The sequence below is a fragment of the Sciurus vulgaris genome, assembly GCF_902686455.1.
Source record: "Sciurus vulgaris genome assembly, chromosome: 2".
NCBI classification, from domain to species: domain Eukaryota; kingdom Metazoa; phylum Chordata; class Mammalia; order Rodentia; family Sciuridae; genus Sciurus; species Sciurus vulgaris.
This window is the reverse complement of record NC_136462.1, coordinates 23,092,247-23,109,059: the sequence shown is the minus strand read 5'-3', so window position 1 is coordinate 23,109,059 and position 16,813 is coordinate 23,092,247.

Genomic DNA, 16,813 nt, shown 5'->3' with positions numbered 1-16,813 from the left:
GTTAAAGTGGCCAAAGAGTGAGGAACAGTGGAATGGGAAAGTGGGAGGTGACTTTTCATTTCTAAAGATAGAGTGAACTGAGTTCATGGAAATATGTGTAGAGAGCAAGAAACAGTGGCGGATCTATGTAGAGAGGGGTTGCAACATTGATGCTTATTTTCTCAGGAAAAAAATGAAGCATGTGTGTATCGGGGGCCTGATGATGTGAAGAGGGCAGGCCTAGTTCAGGGGAATGTATGTCATTTTATGGTACTTTCCTCAAATCTCCTTCCTCAGGGACAGTATATCCATCTGGAAAGATTGCCTATTCATGGCTCACAGCTGCATCTCTCCCTGAGCATTGGCCTATGGCTCAGGAAAGTACCTCACCCAAGATTATGCCTTATCCCTGGACTGGCTTGCTGCCAAAGACTGGCAGGTAGGAGATTACAAAGAGTGGGTGCTGGGTCTCAGTGTGAGCTCCAGAGCTTCCCAAAAGATTGAGACCTCAAGGACAAGCACATTTCAGCCAGATTTTCCTTCTGCAAATGTTCTCTTCTTCACTTTTTCACAGTGTATCTTCCAAGAGCAATTTCCAGTCAATCTTCTGCCCACCCCTGCCCATTTCAATCTCAGACCATCTAAGACAAGAGGCAGCAACTATTTTGCTTTACTGATTGTTGTCACACACAGGAGTGGAGACCCATGGTCAGCACCTGTTTTTCAAGAGAAGCTAGACACACAACTATGCAAATGAAATATTTCATTCTTTCTATATGGCAAATAATTCAAATTTAAGAGCACACCTCTGATGTGAAACAAAGCATGTATTTGGATCAGATACACAGATTGAGTTCTCTAATACATGAATATGATACTGAATTTTATCTTTTAGAATCTCTGATGTTGTTTTGCCCTTTGATTAAGGGAGGAATTGGACATTTTGTTATGTAGATGGGAGAGAGGAAAGAGGAAGAAATTAAATTTTTCTTGATCTTGGTACCATACTTAAGTAATTAAGCAATACTTGTTTCCTTTTCCTCCTTTCAAAAGGAGACAGAAAAGCAGATTCCTAGATTTTCATGAGGATGAGAGGTAAAGATTTTTCTTGCCCATCATTTTTTGGAAATTCTTCTTAAAGTCATCGCATTAGTAAGGATGACCCTTATTTACAGATGCTAGTCCACTGTAAGAAGTCATCACTCCGTCCCTTTTATTTCCCAAAATATTATACTTCGATAAAAAATTTGTCTTTTTCAATATGTTGCCTGCAAGAGACTCACCTCATAGAAAAAGATACTCATAGACTAAAGGTGAAAGGATGGGGAAAAACGTACCATGCACATGGACTCAGCAAAAAAGCTGTAGTATCCATCCTCATTTCAGATTATATATACAATGGAATATTACTCAGCCATAAAGAATGATAAAATTATGGCATTTGCAGGCAAATGGATGAAATTGGAGAATATCATGCTAAGTGAGATAAGCCAATCTCAAAAAGCCAAAGGACGAATGATATTGCTAATAAGTGGAGGATGACACATAATGGGGGGGAGGGAAGGGTTAGTGTTAGGGTTAGAGTTAGGGTTAGGGAGGGGGGCAAGTATGGAGGAAGGAAGTCCTGTATAGAAGGTAAAAAGGGGTGAGAGGGGTGGGGGGAAGGGAAAAAATAACAGAATGAATCAAACAACATTACCCTATGTAAATTTATGATTACACAAATGGTACGCCTTTACGCCATGTACAAACAGAGAAACAACATGTATCCCATTTGTTTACAATAAAAAAAAGAAAAAAATGATTTGAAGATGTAAAAATAAACAAGAAGAAAAAAAATTTGTCTTTTTGATGGGGGAACCATTTATTCTTCCCTTTCCAGGTATTTTTTCTATGAATAACTCTTTAGACTTCCAGGATAATTAAGATATACTGCCTTCTAAAGAACAAGATTCATTGAAAGTAACATTTTTCTCTTGAAAGTTGAAATCATCTCCAGTGTCCCAACGCAGCAATTTCACCCAATCCTACTTTTCAGGGGAATAGTTTTCAACCTCACTTCACAGTTTAAACCAATTTGATTTTACTACTAATTTGCCTTATTTTAACTTGGATATGCTGAAGTAGTTTAAGCTGCTTCCAAACACTTACTGCCTCATTAGCTGATGGCTGTAGTCTAATGACTTTCAGACCAAGTGAGAGCTTCTGGGTGTTGGACACCGGTTGAAACAGCTCTTTGTAAGCAAAAGGAGAGAAAGTCAGAGTTGGATTTAATCCCATCCTTTGTTAGCTTTGTGATATTTGGCATTTATTTAAATGAAGTAATAATTATTTTTAGTAGTGTTGATTGATGGGCAGACCCTGGATATATAAACTGAAGCCATCACATGGCCACACTGTTGAGTTAGTGTGTAATCAGGGAAACCTGTTTTTTGAGAAAGTTCCATGTAATCTTCCAGGTTCAGCTGTAAAGATAGATGTTAATATAAATCTCTGTGTGTGTGTGTGTGTGTTTGTGTATGTACGTGTGTTCTCCCACGGTTGTGTATACCCACATAAATACACACCTACATACATTTACGCGTGTGTGCGCACACAGACACACACACACACACACACACACACACACACACACACACACACAAAAACTGGCTCCTTCCTTTCCCGTAAAGGATATAGTAAGCTTTTTGGTTAGAAAAAGAGCTTGAGATTCACTCAGCAATCTCAAAGGCAATTGTGAGACTTAGAGATGTGGGACTATTTCAGGGACAAAGGAGCGAGGTATTTATTCAGGTCATACAAGGCTCCCAGAGGTAGTTCAGGATCTACACAGTCCCTTTAGTTGCCTACCTAACTTCAGTTCCTACTCCATCCTTCTTTACTTTTAAAAACTCACATTTTCCTCCTCAGGAATGTGAGCTACTTTGTGACCTCAGGAGCTATGCCATATTTTGTCTAAGACAGGCAGAATCCAATTCCTTTTGCCAGTGATAATTTTAGGGTGAGCATGACACTCTCCAGGCAATAATAATGCATGTAAGAAAATCTGTTCTGGTAATGTGGAAAGGTTTTTGCTCCTTGATAAAACAACAGATGCTGATTAAGCTATTCTATTATTATTATTATAATTAATTTGCTGTGAAGTGGTATCCAAGGAGATATGGTAGCCACCTTTAAAACACAGGCTAAAAATGTAGAGGTAAGAACAAATATTCTAAGGATAGTCTCATAGAAGGATAGGAATGACTCTAGGTCCCTGATAGTGTCCCTAAATAGTATCTCAAACCTGGACTACCTACCTCCAGACTTCTTGTTATGTGAGAAAATGGAGTGTCTTTTTGGTTGACTCACTCTTGGTTTTGTGGTTTCCTTCTTGCAGCTCAAAGCATTCTTAACTGGCAATGCTCAAGAAAGCTCTAGGGATTTTCTTGTTGCCCAGTACCAGGATTTCATGGAAATTCACCCCCACATATCCATATATTTAGGATGACTTTAACTTGAATCAGGAGAGCTTTCTGAGTATGAGTGGTTCTGAATCCTAACTTCCCTGATCATATTTCTTCCTTCTTATGCTTCAGGATAGGCAAGGTTTCTGACCTCCCTTGACATACTCAGGTTTATCCACTAAATAGAGGTCCAAATGATAACATGAAACTTTTCAGTTTTGGTATATTTACCTTCACATTTTCCTTTGTTGACCAGGCAGTTGAAGATTTATGAGCACCTGACGTGGTAGGTTTGGGAATCTAGTGGGGAAATACAGAAATGCACCCTGCCTTCTTGGAGTTTATCTTCTGGTAAGATTATGCAATTTCTGTATCTACCAGTCCTTTTGATGCAGAATGCCAGGGATCTCCAAGTTGAACTGTAGGAATCCAAGATGGAACCCTCCTAGAATGTGTGAATACGTCTTTGAAGATGATAACGATAGTAGCAAGTAATTCTTTTTACACTGTATTTCTACTTTTTTTTGGATCAAATATTGCAAAGTGTTGAGAAAATGGTCAAATAATGTGCTGAGATTTTCTTTCTTATCAAAAGCTATATTCACAATATCTAGCCTGGAACCAGAATGTTATATGCTCCTGATCTGGACTTAGGATACCCAAACACATCCACTTTTTTTTTTCCCCCACATTTCTACCATAATATTCTCAAATGATCCATGTTATGTATATCAGAGTATGTGGGGGTAAATGTGAACAAGAATCTCTCAAGTTTTATGTTGGTTTTAAACAATTTGCAAGTCTTAAGATTCTGACACTTCTATTTGGGATGAAACAGGCAAACTGTTGTGTCCCCATGGCTTCTTTTCATTCACATGTGTGTAAAAACATTAAATTTGAGAGTTGCTTTGCCAAATAACAGCTCAAGTCCAGTAATCACATTAGTTGGTCTCAATTTCCCCTGGAGTTTTTATGGGATGGGAGCGTCATTACTTTTTGCCCTAAAGCAGCCTCACTTCATCATGGAGTGAATGAATTGAACTTGTGGGTGGCTGACTTTGGCTTGTTATTTTTGATTGTTTATCTCCCTTCGTATCTTTGGCCCTTGTAGGGTTATTCAACTACCCAGGAAAGATATTTACAGAGAGCCTTGGGTCAGGTAAGGATGGATCTGTACTTGCGGGCTCTCAGTGGTGGCTGTGGTATTCTATGGAACCAAAAATATTCTCTATTTGCATCTTTATGGGAAGCAAGTTGATAGTGTTTTCTTTGATGTCTCTTTTGCTTTTTCATATGGCCTCTTTTTATTGTCCATTGGTTAGGATTCTAATGATGTTTATCTTTAAAATCCCCTCCTGCAAAGCTTTTACTTAGGCAGTTATCTGCATTTTAATGCCAAGCCAGAATTCTCCTGATCCTTTTTTTATTTATGAGTTTAAAACCTCTCAATTTCTTCCCATCACTGCTAGATTTTCAAATCAATAGTTCAGAGGTGGTGCCTGAAGTTGGTGGCCATAACTTTGGTCCAGTAATTATTTTAAGAATCAAGTTATAGTTTGGGTCTTGGATTGACAAAATGGCTTGGAGGATGCCTAAGTAAGCCTATGATATACATATATTTTTCTCTTTTCCCAGGGATTCTTTTGTTATTTATTTATAGTCCTGTGTTTCAAAGAAATTTACTTTGTAAAAATTTTCATTTCATCGATGAGTTAGAGGTAGCAGAGCAGAAAATAGATCAGTTCTGTGATGAACAGTTAGCTATATATATGGTTATGAAAACCTTAAATGTGAATTTCACCAAGAGATCAGGGAACAGATTGCATTTCTGTGAATGAGGTATCCAGGTGATTGATGGTGAAAAAATCTTACATCATTTAACTACACTTCTTGATTTGTAAAATATGTACTCTTAGTATAAATCAAAATGCTATCTACAAATCAAGGGTGAATATTTTGCTGGACTTTTCATGGATTTGATCAAAGAGATATGTATAGTCCATTGTGTATTAATTATATGAAGAAAAATTTCAGCTTTTGCCTTGGTATTAATCTGGCACTGAGATTTAAAATAAGGACTGGCAACTTACTTGTGACTTTAAGAAGTAGAAGCCAACTGGAACAAAAGTACAGACTTTCTAATTTTAAAATATGCATATTGTAAGGAGAAATTCATAATTCTTTAAGAAAAATTAAGAATTGACTTTGAGATGATCTGATTACCAGGCTATTAGGTCTCTTCTCTATTCCCTGAAGCCTCTCCCCCTTCTCAATTATTCCCTCCTGCTAATAAGATGGTAACACTGAATAGAATTGTCCCTTAGGAAGACCTTAGCCATCAGCTAAGTGCAGCACCTCTCTCTCTTTCTCCTGTCCTTCATACTAAAACCATTCTGAGAGGAAGAAATGCAGTATTAAATACTTTAATTACACAGAACTTGAAACTCCTTTGCTGGCAAGAGAGTTAGATTAAACAGAAACAATATTGTCCAAAAGAAACTTTTAGAAGTGGAATACATTGATAAGAAGCTCAAAGACTTGCGGAGCACAAGGTCAGCTGTACAAGGCATATTACTTCATTATTCTTCTGTAATGTGACAATTTGTTTTCTCCTAATCCTCTTACCCTGGTTTCCCAGGTCTCAGGTCCAAGTTTAAGAAGACTTATGTGTTGCCATGGCATTGTGTGTGTGTGTGTGTGTGTGTGTGTGTGTGTTCATGTGAGTGCCTGTGCACACCTGCTTGTAGCCCTCAAGGTCACGCCACTCAGGAAGCTACTCAGACAACCATTGTCTGGGTGAGCCCTGATCACTGGACAACACCAGCAGCTGCAGAGACACACTCAATGTGGAAGGTGGGCCCCTTCACCAGCATCAGTCCTCTTCTCTGTGCCGTGCTTTGTACCCAGTCGTAGCCTCTTCTCCCACATCTGCCTCTGGGCTTTTGTCATCTGACTCTAGATGAAGGAGAAGAGCGCAAGCCTGAAGCTTTACAAAAAAGCAAGATCTTTTAGAAATCATTTCTTCTTTCCAATCTTATCTGTTCTTTATCTCTTTTATTTTGAGGTAAGGACCGTTTCTACAATTTTAATATTTTCCCTTAGAAAAATGGAATTATTGGAAGAGGTGATGCTAACCATTCTTACTATTTCATTTTCAGGTTGCATTAGGAGTTATTTTCTATTTTTTTAAAAAACTTCACATATAATCATCACACATATTTATGGGAACTGTATAAAAATTTGATACCTGTATACAATGTGTAATGATCAAATCAGGGTCATTAGCATTGCCATTTCCTTTAACATTTCTCATTTCTCCTATTAACTAGACAAGGCAAGAACTTGTCTGTTTTATTACCTTCATTCTTCTTTTCTGATTACCCACATCAAAAACCCATTTACAGGCTGGGGAGATAGCTCAGTTGGTAGAGGCCTCGCAAGCACAAGGCCCTGGGTTCAATCCCCAGCACCACAAAAAAAAAAAAAAAGCAAAAAGCAAAAAACAAAAAAAACCCATTTACATTTTTTACTCTATATGTTTAAGGTATATGCATGATGTTTTGATATATAGTGAAATGATTACACTAGGTAAGCAAATTAACATATCCATCACTTTCAATAGTTAGATCTTTTTTTGTATATGTGTGTGGGGTAAGATCACTTGAAATCTACTCTTCAGAAAAATTTCCATGTATAGGACAATATTATCAATGACAGTTTCTTCTGTAATACATTAAAGCTCCATCCTTATTCATCCACTTTGACTAAGATCTCTGCATTTCCTCTTCTTCCCCATCCCTTGTAACCACCGTTCTATTGTTTCTATGTATTTTCCAGTTTTTCTTTTTCTATGTCTGGCTTATTTCACTTTGCATAATGTCCTGTAGGTCCATCCTTGCTGTCACAAGTGGCAGGATCTCATTATTTTGAAAGACTAACTAATATTCCGTGTGTGTGCGTGTGTGACAATTTCTTTATTCATTTCTCTGTTGATGGATACTTAACACTGTTTCCATGTCTTGGCTGTTGTGAAGATTGCTGGTAGTGAGTATGGGAATTCAGGTATCTCTATGAGGTGCTTATTTCATGTCCTTTGGGTATATGCTGAGCTAAGGGATTCCTGGGTCATATAGTAAAGCCTAATTATGCTTGACATCATCATTAACACATCCTAAACCTATCATGTTATTTCATGCTGTTTTTAATACTTGAGTATTCTTTTGTTTTTCTGGGCTTAAATCGCTTATCTTCATAAATAGAAAAACAGTATGTTTCTACTGGTGGTGTCTTTTAAGATCTATAAGGTGAACACATTTTTCCCTATTAATGTAATAATGAGATTACTAAATTCTATAGAAGATAATGAAACATATAGTTTTATTCCTTCTTATTGCTGTAATCTCAGACATGCTAGGTTTTGTTGATATAATAGAGGCCCAGTTTCTTCGAAAATTTTTCCTCTTCAGTACTTAGGTTTATGTGGTTATTAGCATTACTACTTCCACTTTGGTTTATTTGCCTAATAACCCTATGCTTATGACTTTATTTTATAAGGTATAATTTCATAGAATTTTAATATTTATGTACAGAGAAATGCATAGCTATAAAGCAGATAGCTTGATGCATTTAATAATTGTATATACCTCTGACAAACTATGGAATGTAGATCTCATCATCTCAGAAAGATACTGTGTGCCCTTTGCCAATCCATCCCCACTCCTCCCAGAGACAACCAATGTCCTGATTTCTGTAATCATAGATTAGTTTCTCCTCTAAAACCTAATTGGAATATGCACAGTACACTCTTGTGCATATGGCTGGTTTCTCTCAGAAAGTTCATCCATGCTGTGAGCATCAGTAATTTAGCTTTTCTTTGCTCAGTAGGATTCCATGTGTAACTGTGCCACCATTTGTCAATTCTTCCATTGTTGGACATTTGGTGTTTTATCAGATTTTAGTTATCACAAATAAAGCTGTCATGAACATCCATGTCCAAGTCTTTTTGTAGATATGTTTTCCCTTTTTTGCTTTGGTCAATACCCAGGAGTGGAAATGCTGCATTATAAGGTAGGTATGTCTTTAGCTTGGATGGGAAACTTCCAAAATAACTAAAAAACTAGTTGTACAATATTTAGCCCAATGTATGAGTTTTGTCACTCCACAACCTCACTAGTATTTGATTTTGTCAGTCTTTTTTGATTTTGACAATTCTAGTTAGGTGGCAGTATCCCCTTGTAGATTTAATTTAGATTTTCCTGATGATTAATAATGATGCGCATGTTTTCATGTGCTTATGGCAATCTGTACATCCTCCTTTGTGGAGTGTCTATTCTTATGCTCCTTGCTAAAATCAGGTTTTTTTTTTTCCTATTATTGAACTGTGGGAGTTGTTTATATTATATTCTGGATATAATAGTTCTTTATCAGATGTAGATATTGCAAACATTTTCTCTTGACTTATGACCTGCCCATTAGTTACTCAATGGTGTCTTTTGACAAACAGAAGATCTAAATTTTGGCAAAGTCCATTTTGTCAATTTTTCTTTCTTGGTTAGTATTATGCCTTTATATAAAATATTTATTTTTGACTTTTTAAAATGTTTTTTCCTTATAAAACATCTAAGATGTTTTGTTTTTGAACTTAATCTGATAGTTTTTCTTTTAATGGAAAATTTGGATGGCTTAAATTTAGCTTAAGAATAGAAAGACTTAGTTTTATTTACTTCATCTTTGTTTTCTTTTTTCCTCCTTTTTCTGGGTTTGATCAAGTTACTGATCACTGCCTTTCCTACTTGTATTCATTAAGTAGTTTTCTGATACCTTCCCCTGTACCTTTGGGAACCTTTGTATTCCAACCAGGCATAATTGACTATATATTTCTCTACTATTATGTGAAATTAAGATATTAACTACATCCCTCAGCTGAGGCTATCTACTGCTGCCGATTAAGTTCAGACCTGTAGATATAAGATGATTATATATCTTGGTTTGCTTTGCAAATCCTGGTTTATTTCTGCTTTCCTAGTATAATTGGTTATCGTGCCCCTTTTAGGCTGAAACTGTCCCAGTTGGTGCACTAACTTGTACACGTACAATTAAATATCCGCAGTAAATTAAACATTTTAGATCACCTTTTCCTGCCCAATCTTCTCCCACATACATCCACAAAAAATGCCTTTAGTTCTCTCCCTTTGCAGTATAGTGCAGTACTTCAAAGCAAACTCTGGAGCCAAGTACTGACTGTGTAATCTTCAGTAAGCTGCTCACTTGGCCTCGGTTTCCTCCTCTGTAAAAAGGAAATAATAGTGTCACTTGCTTCATAGGGAGGTTGTGATGATTTAATTGGATAAAGTGACTTGAGCAGTGGCCATGCTGGGCATATCACCTGCCACAGCATGCCTGGCTATGATTTCCTGCTCCCTTTCAAGTCATGACATTCAGTTCCATGCTGTTGTTAGTTTCAGCTTTGCAATGAGACTCTTCTGGTTCAAGTGCTCTTAATATTACAAGTTCCTGATGACTCTATCATCATGGATTCGAGGTTGTTTGCCTACTGCTGTTTTCTCTCCTCGTCATTGTCCCTTGTCTTGTTACCTGTTGCGCTCACTTATTTGGTGAGAGTCCTTTTCTAAGGATTCCTCAGTTGGTTTCTGTGGGTGATGTGCTTTAAGAATCTTTTATGTGTCTGTAAATGTACTTCTCTCTGGGTGTAAGAGTATTTTGTTATAACAGTTTCCCCTCATTAACTAACAGAAGTAATTCTCCTGTTTTCTAGCATCTAACATCACAGTTAGGACATTTAAGGTTAGTTTTGGTGTTGGTTTTCTGAGGCTGACATATCGAAGTACCACCGACTGGGTGGTTTACATAATAGAAATTTATTTCTCACAGTCCTGGAGACTAGAAGTCTGAGATCAAGGTGTCCCAGGGTTGATTTCCTCTCTCTTGTGCTTGTAGATAGTCATCTTCTCCTATGTCCTTGTGAGTATTTCCCTTGTATCTGTCTGTGTCCAAATCTCCTCTCAGTCTTATACTGGATGAGAGCCCACCCTAAGGACTCTATTTAATTTAGTTATCTATTTTAAATGCCCCATCTCCAAATACAGTGACAAAACTAACATTAAATGTCCTGAGTGTGATGTTAGATGCTAGAAAACAGGAGAATTACTTCTGTTGTTTAAGTATTGGGGGTTAAGTCTTCCACAGGTGAATTTCAAGGAAAGAGAATTTCATGCCTAACCATTTTGTTCTTTTTCTTTTGTGAATATATATCTCTTCTCTCCTTCTTTTCCATCCTTTTTCTCATCACTCTGGGACTCAGTCCTTTTAATCTACAGACTTGTGCAATCCAACCAGGGGCTTTTCCTTTGTTGTTTTATTTTCTGATTCACTGCATATTCCTCTATTTCTGAAACCCCCATTCCTTGTTCATCTTTTAAGACTTACCTTTTCTTTGTTATTTCCCTCTCCAGGTGCATTTCCTCTGTATTGTAAGAATTTCTTTCAATTAGTCTTCTAGGTCACTGATTCTCAATAATGAAAATCCTCTCCTTCAATTAATATATTCAACACATAAATTTGAAATGCATGTTTTCTGGTTGCAGAATATTTTTGTTATGCTAAAGCTGATTTACTTTAATGAGATGTCATTGAATTTTTTTGTTAAAAATTTAGCCATCTCCTCCAGAAATGCTCTCTCTGGAAGGTACATAGTCAGGCATTTTCATGCTTCTTTCCACTTTTGGATTGCTGAGCTGGTTCCCTTAGGGGTGTTGTTAATTTCCTTTACCTACGTTCTACTTATCCTTGGTGCTTAGGTAAAGCTAATGAGTGCTTTTGTGTTCCAATTTCCTTTTGGTGCTGTATCTGCCTTATCAGGCAAGACTGATGGCACTTGAAAAGAAGTGCCTTTAATGCTTCTCTTGGCAGTAAATTGGGTGAAGTCTACCTCACAGCTACCCTACATGATGCTGAGCTATAGTGACTTAAGGAATATTAAATGAGCATCCCTTGTCTTTCCCATAGTCTCCTGTGTTTCCCTTTAGCATGTCCACATTGGGAGTGCTGTTGAGTCTGAAATCTTCCCCATCTATTTTCCTGGGAGCCTCACTTCTGATGCAGGTCAAGCTCTCTTTGTTATCTTTCAAATTAGTTTAATATCTGTAGACTTTTCCTCCAACTTTCGTGCATGACACCTTTCTCCATCTTCCTATGTTAATTTACTTTTCTATTATTTTTATGTTAAGTCAAATTATTTAGTAGGAGACCCATCCACGTTCATTGTTTTGTCTCATGTTCTTACCTGTTCGGTGCCTCACATTTGAAGAGTGGCAGATTATACTTAGCGAGGACTGACAAATCTGTATTGAGGAAGGAAACGGGAAGGAAGTGATGTAGGTTTTGAAGCAGGTAAAAGTACAGATCTATAGATGGTTACCACAGGTCAGGAAAGGAAGCGCAGGAACCACCTGGCACCTTCTGACTCTAGTAATATAGTTAGGACATAACTGTTGAGCCCTGGTTATCATACCAAGCCATAAAGTAGCACTCTTATTATGACTTTGTGGTTAGTTTCTGGTAACTTTTATCCACTGCAATGGACAATTCTCTAATTCTATTAAGTAGCTTCTACATTCTGTGGCTCTCTGCATGGGGCTATTTCTTCCCTTGTGCTCATCTCCTTGGGTGGTTAAGAACATGAAGAGTTCCAAGTGTTTTAGTTCAGTCATGTGCTTCTACCATGGAGCCGGCCTTATGGAAAACATCTACAAATATATGATATCATATGTGAGGAAATGGCATGATGAGAAAGACTAAATGAACTTTGTGGGCACATTTAGAGGTATCCTGAGAAGAAGGAAAGCATGCCACTTTTTCTCTGTTTATTCACTGATCAATACAAGAAGTTTGGAGCTGAAATTATGATCTACTCCTTTCTTTATTGCCATTGCAATGGATTTTGAGAACATGGACTTCTAATTAAATATCTATTAGCATGTGAGTAATTACATAAACTCTTTAATCTCAATCTCTATGTTGGCAAAATTGGAATAACAATACACGCTGAATGTTGAAATAATTAAGAGGACCCTGTGTCTGGCACTTAGCGGCTCTCAATGGTACACAGCATTATTATTCCTCCTTTATCATTGTTTTCACTGTTACATTAATAAATTATGTTTACAATACTTGTCTGCATACAATGAAAAATAAAAATTTACTTGACTTAAGCCCAAAAAAAAGGAGAGAAGAGAAAAATTTATTAGATTGTGTACCTGGAAAGCTTACAAAGAGATCAAACTTCAGGAATGGCTAATTTGGGATTCATATATAATGTGACAAGAATGTGTTTCTTCCTTCTTTTCTTCTTGAACTATAATAACTTAAGTTTCAATTTCTATGTGATGGCAAGATTGTTCACAGTTCCAAGACTCACATCAGGAGAAAGAGTATCCTTCCCTGCCAGGCCTCTGTGTGCTGAGATTCTTACTGGCTAGCTTGGGTCACTTGCTTACCCCTGAAGTAAATGACACCCCCATCACTGGGTTAAACCTGGGGATGGAGTCCCATCTGATGGCATTGGCTGAGTGTGGGGGAGAGCCGTTGACAGAAGAGGCAATGGACCCTGGGGAGCTGACAGGAAATATTCAATCAGTCAAGAAGCTGGAAGAATAAGGAGAATTCTTCTCCAGCTGAACCTGCTAGTCCATCTTTTATCGTAAGTTTGCGAATCGAGGATGGAGGATTAACTTAATAATGACCTCTGAATGTAAGCAATATTAAAAATTAGGGATGAGAGCCTGTCATTTTCCATCTCTACTGAGGGCAGTCCTGACCACTCTGGTGACAGGAGAGCACTGTGAATTAATGGAGAGCTGAGGGAGGGGGTGGGTGACTTTTCACTTAACTGGGCCATTCTAGGCAATGAAATGGAATAATGCAGGCATCCCCAGAACACAGGCTGAAAGGATTAGATGAATTTTGACCAGATTTAATTGTGACCAGATTGTGGGAGTGAAAGTTTCAGTTCGAGTCTAGTTAACTGTTTTATTTCATGTCCCGTTTTTAACGCTTCCATATAACCCCTCTCGCTTTTTCTAAATTACATGCCTCATTGTATTTGAGTTCCCCCTGCATTTGACAGCTCCATGGCTTCCAATTTTGCTTCTGCTGCTTTGATTATTATTCCTGATTTGGTTGTTGATGAGACATGTGGTTTTCTTCAATTAGCTCTGTCACTCTTACAAATGTGTGTGTCTCGCAAGTGTCCTAATTAAAGTCAGGAGGAGGAGGGGGGAAAATTACAGGCAATTACAACAGTGCCATCCTCCTCTGTTGCTGCTCTTTTCTCCTCATCATCGGGGTGCATTCTTCTGTATCTCCATTTTGCAAGCACATTGAGCAGCCTCTCTCTTTAAAATCCCATTAATTTTTTCAGAACACGATATGCAGCTGTGTCAGTGTGTCATACATTAGCTCTCAGGAAGCCCCATAGCTTTCATTTAGTTTTATTAAGTGTAGTCTTCTCCCTGCCAGTTGCCACCCTGCTTTGAATTCATCCTGAGACAGAAGGCTACTGTCACCACCACATACGGTCCTGTAAAGTCTCCCCAACACTGTGGTCTGGTAGGTTCAGTCTCCCCTTGTGTGGGCTTACATTCAGTTCACTCCAATTCAATACTAGGCATGTGCATTGAACATCCGGGTCTACTTGTGTGCCGGGTGTTGTGCTGGGAGTGGTGGCTACCGAGAGAATAGGTACCTCGAGGTTAAGAAGATGGGGGATAGTGGAAAGAGGCCAGATTTTAGAGCCAGACAAGCCATAGATTCAAATGCCTGCTTTACCACACGCTAGCTTTTTGGCCTTGGGTAAATCACTTAGTTGGTTTTTTCATCTGTAAAATTATGCTAATAATACTTACCTTGCAGCGTTGTTGTGAAGATTGGAGATAATGTATGCAAAGTAGCTAGCTTAGTGCCTGGTATAGCTCAATAAATGGGAGCTATAATTATTATCATGAATAAGATATAGTGTACTTGATGTGCTAACTGTCTACTGGAAGACTGAGAAGAGTAAATTAACTTTTATAACATATTGTTATATATGTAATAATGGAAGGACGTAGGTGGCAATGGGGTACACTCCCTGGGGCTCTATGTGTTCTCTCTGCCACCCGCTTCTCTGTCTCCCAGAGAAGACACCAGTCTACCTGCCTCCTCCCCCCGGTGCTGTGGACACCCAAGCCCTTCTCATCTCAGTCTCTGCGTTTGCTCCATTTCCTGTGCCTGGGATCTCTTCTTTCAGGCCCTCACCTGCTGTCTCTCTCTCAGCATTTAGGTTTTAGCTTAAACACTACCTCCTAGGAAGCCTTTCCATCATCATCCCATTGAAAGGGCCCCATTGCATCACCCTCATTTTACAGATATATATTTTTACTATTGAGTTTCACTTACATTGTAGATAATTGCAAGAATACACTAATTTCTTGGTTTAGATTTTATTTTCTGGTTCTCCCCACCAAGATGAGAATAGTAGCCATGTCTATTTTTGTCCATAGTTGTATTCTTAAGGACTAGAACCATTGCGTGCACATAGAGCATGCTCAGTAAATGTGTGGGGGAATGAACAGTGGTGGGGAGATGCCAATCAGAGATTACAGACTGAGGAAATCACCGAGAGCTAGGTCTACATTTTGCTGTTTGCCCACTTCCCTGAAACCTTTCATCATTGTTCTTGAACTGAAGGTAAGAGACCAAGTTGATGGGAAATTCACAGGGTGGCATCTGAGTTTGTACTTCTCAACCTGACTTTGGAAAACTGGACATGAATATGGTTTTTAGACCATCTGAAATGTTTTCATGTGACTGAGTCCTTGTTACTGGATTCAAAGCAAATTACCTAGAGGGTTGTGGTCTGGGTACCAAATGATGGACCACATTAGCTTTTCATGGAAACTCATCTTTAATTGGCCCTTTTCTTATGACTTACCAAGGGCAGAATGAGGATATTTGCAGGAATAAGGTAGAGGCATTTGGGACTGTGAGACTGAGTATTTTGACTTTTAGCTTTAGGTACAGATTTCTAGAAGTAAGTGCCTTACAACTGATATTTCTCCTTTAGCATCTAAGTTGGGTTTAGAGTGACAAGGTATCAAGGAATTCTAGCCAGTGTTTTTAAAAACATGTGTGACATTGATCAAAAACAGATATTTGGAAAAACGTAGATTCAGTGGGAATCTATTGCTCCTGTTGGAAAAACAATTCAGACAGTAAGAAGTATATATCAAAGTTTCCCATTTGTCAAGGGGACCAGGCACATCATTTTTTAACAAAGAGAATAAAGTTTTTGTTTTAACTTATCCAAAGCTTCCAACTCTCTTGTATCAAAATATCCGCAAGGCATCCACTTTAGCTTCTGATCAAGTGGTTAACTAAGTGTTTATAGTCACTTTATTTATTGGTGTTTCTGGGGCTTCTTACCACTCCCCTTGGAATTTTAATATATTTATGTTTTTCTAAATTATCTCTCTCAGTCTTAATCCAGAAAGGAGCCTGAAGACTTAATGTAATTTAAGTTGTATCTTTGTATGATTACGTTTAAGTTTAGGTTTTATTATGGCACAGGAGAAACAGATATGGCTAAAGAACTTAATTTAATTCATTGCAATTCATCTTTAGTCCTTGGTAGTGTCAGAAGTTCAAAAACTTTGTTCTAACCTCCTAGTCTTTCAGACACTTTTGACTTTGGCTATATAAATTTTCGCTTAGAAATAGAAATTTGTTTGTTCTCATGCGTACATACATATACATACAACATCTTAGATACTTTTCAAAATTATTTTGTTTTTTGATGAAATCAAGTCAGCATTATAGTGTTTGTATTATTCTTAGTTTTCCATCAGAATGTTCTTGTACAGAGTATAGATACTGAGCATTTAAACACTGGATTTAATTGGTTGGGTGGTATTCATTGGCAGATACTGCCAGTGTTAGGATCTTTAACAGTGCCATGAAGGTACTTCGTGGGTCATTTCAGTTACAAATTGGGTTGTTCATGATGATTTTCTAGATCATCACAAATTCCCCAAATCTTTTTTATTGCTTTTGGAAACAGACCCCCAAGTGTTAGATGACAGACATTGATATGTGAGCCAAGGTGAGCTGATGAGAGTCTTCCACCTCCTCTGGCCATTGACTGGTCATGATCAGAATCTGGATCATTCGAGTTCTTCTGTGAGATTTGTCAAAACTCAAACTGGGGAAGAGAAACACTCTTGTTCTTGAGTCAGGAAACTGCTAGAACGTGATCCAGGCATCCACATTTGCCACATTGTAGAGGAAATCTTTTCAGAGTAAGAGAAAACAAGAGCTAGTGTACAGAAAGAAGC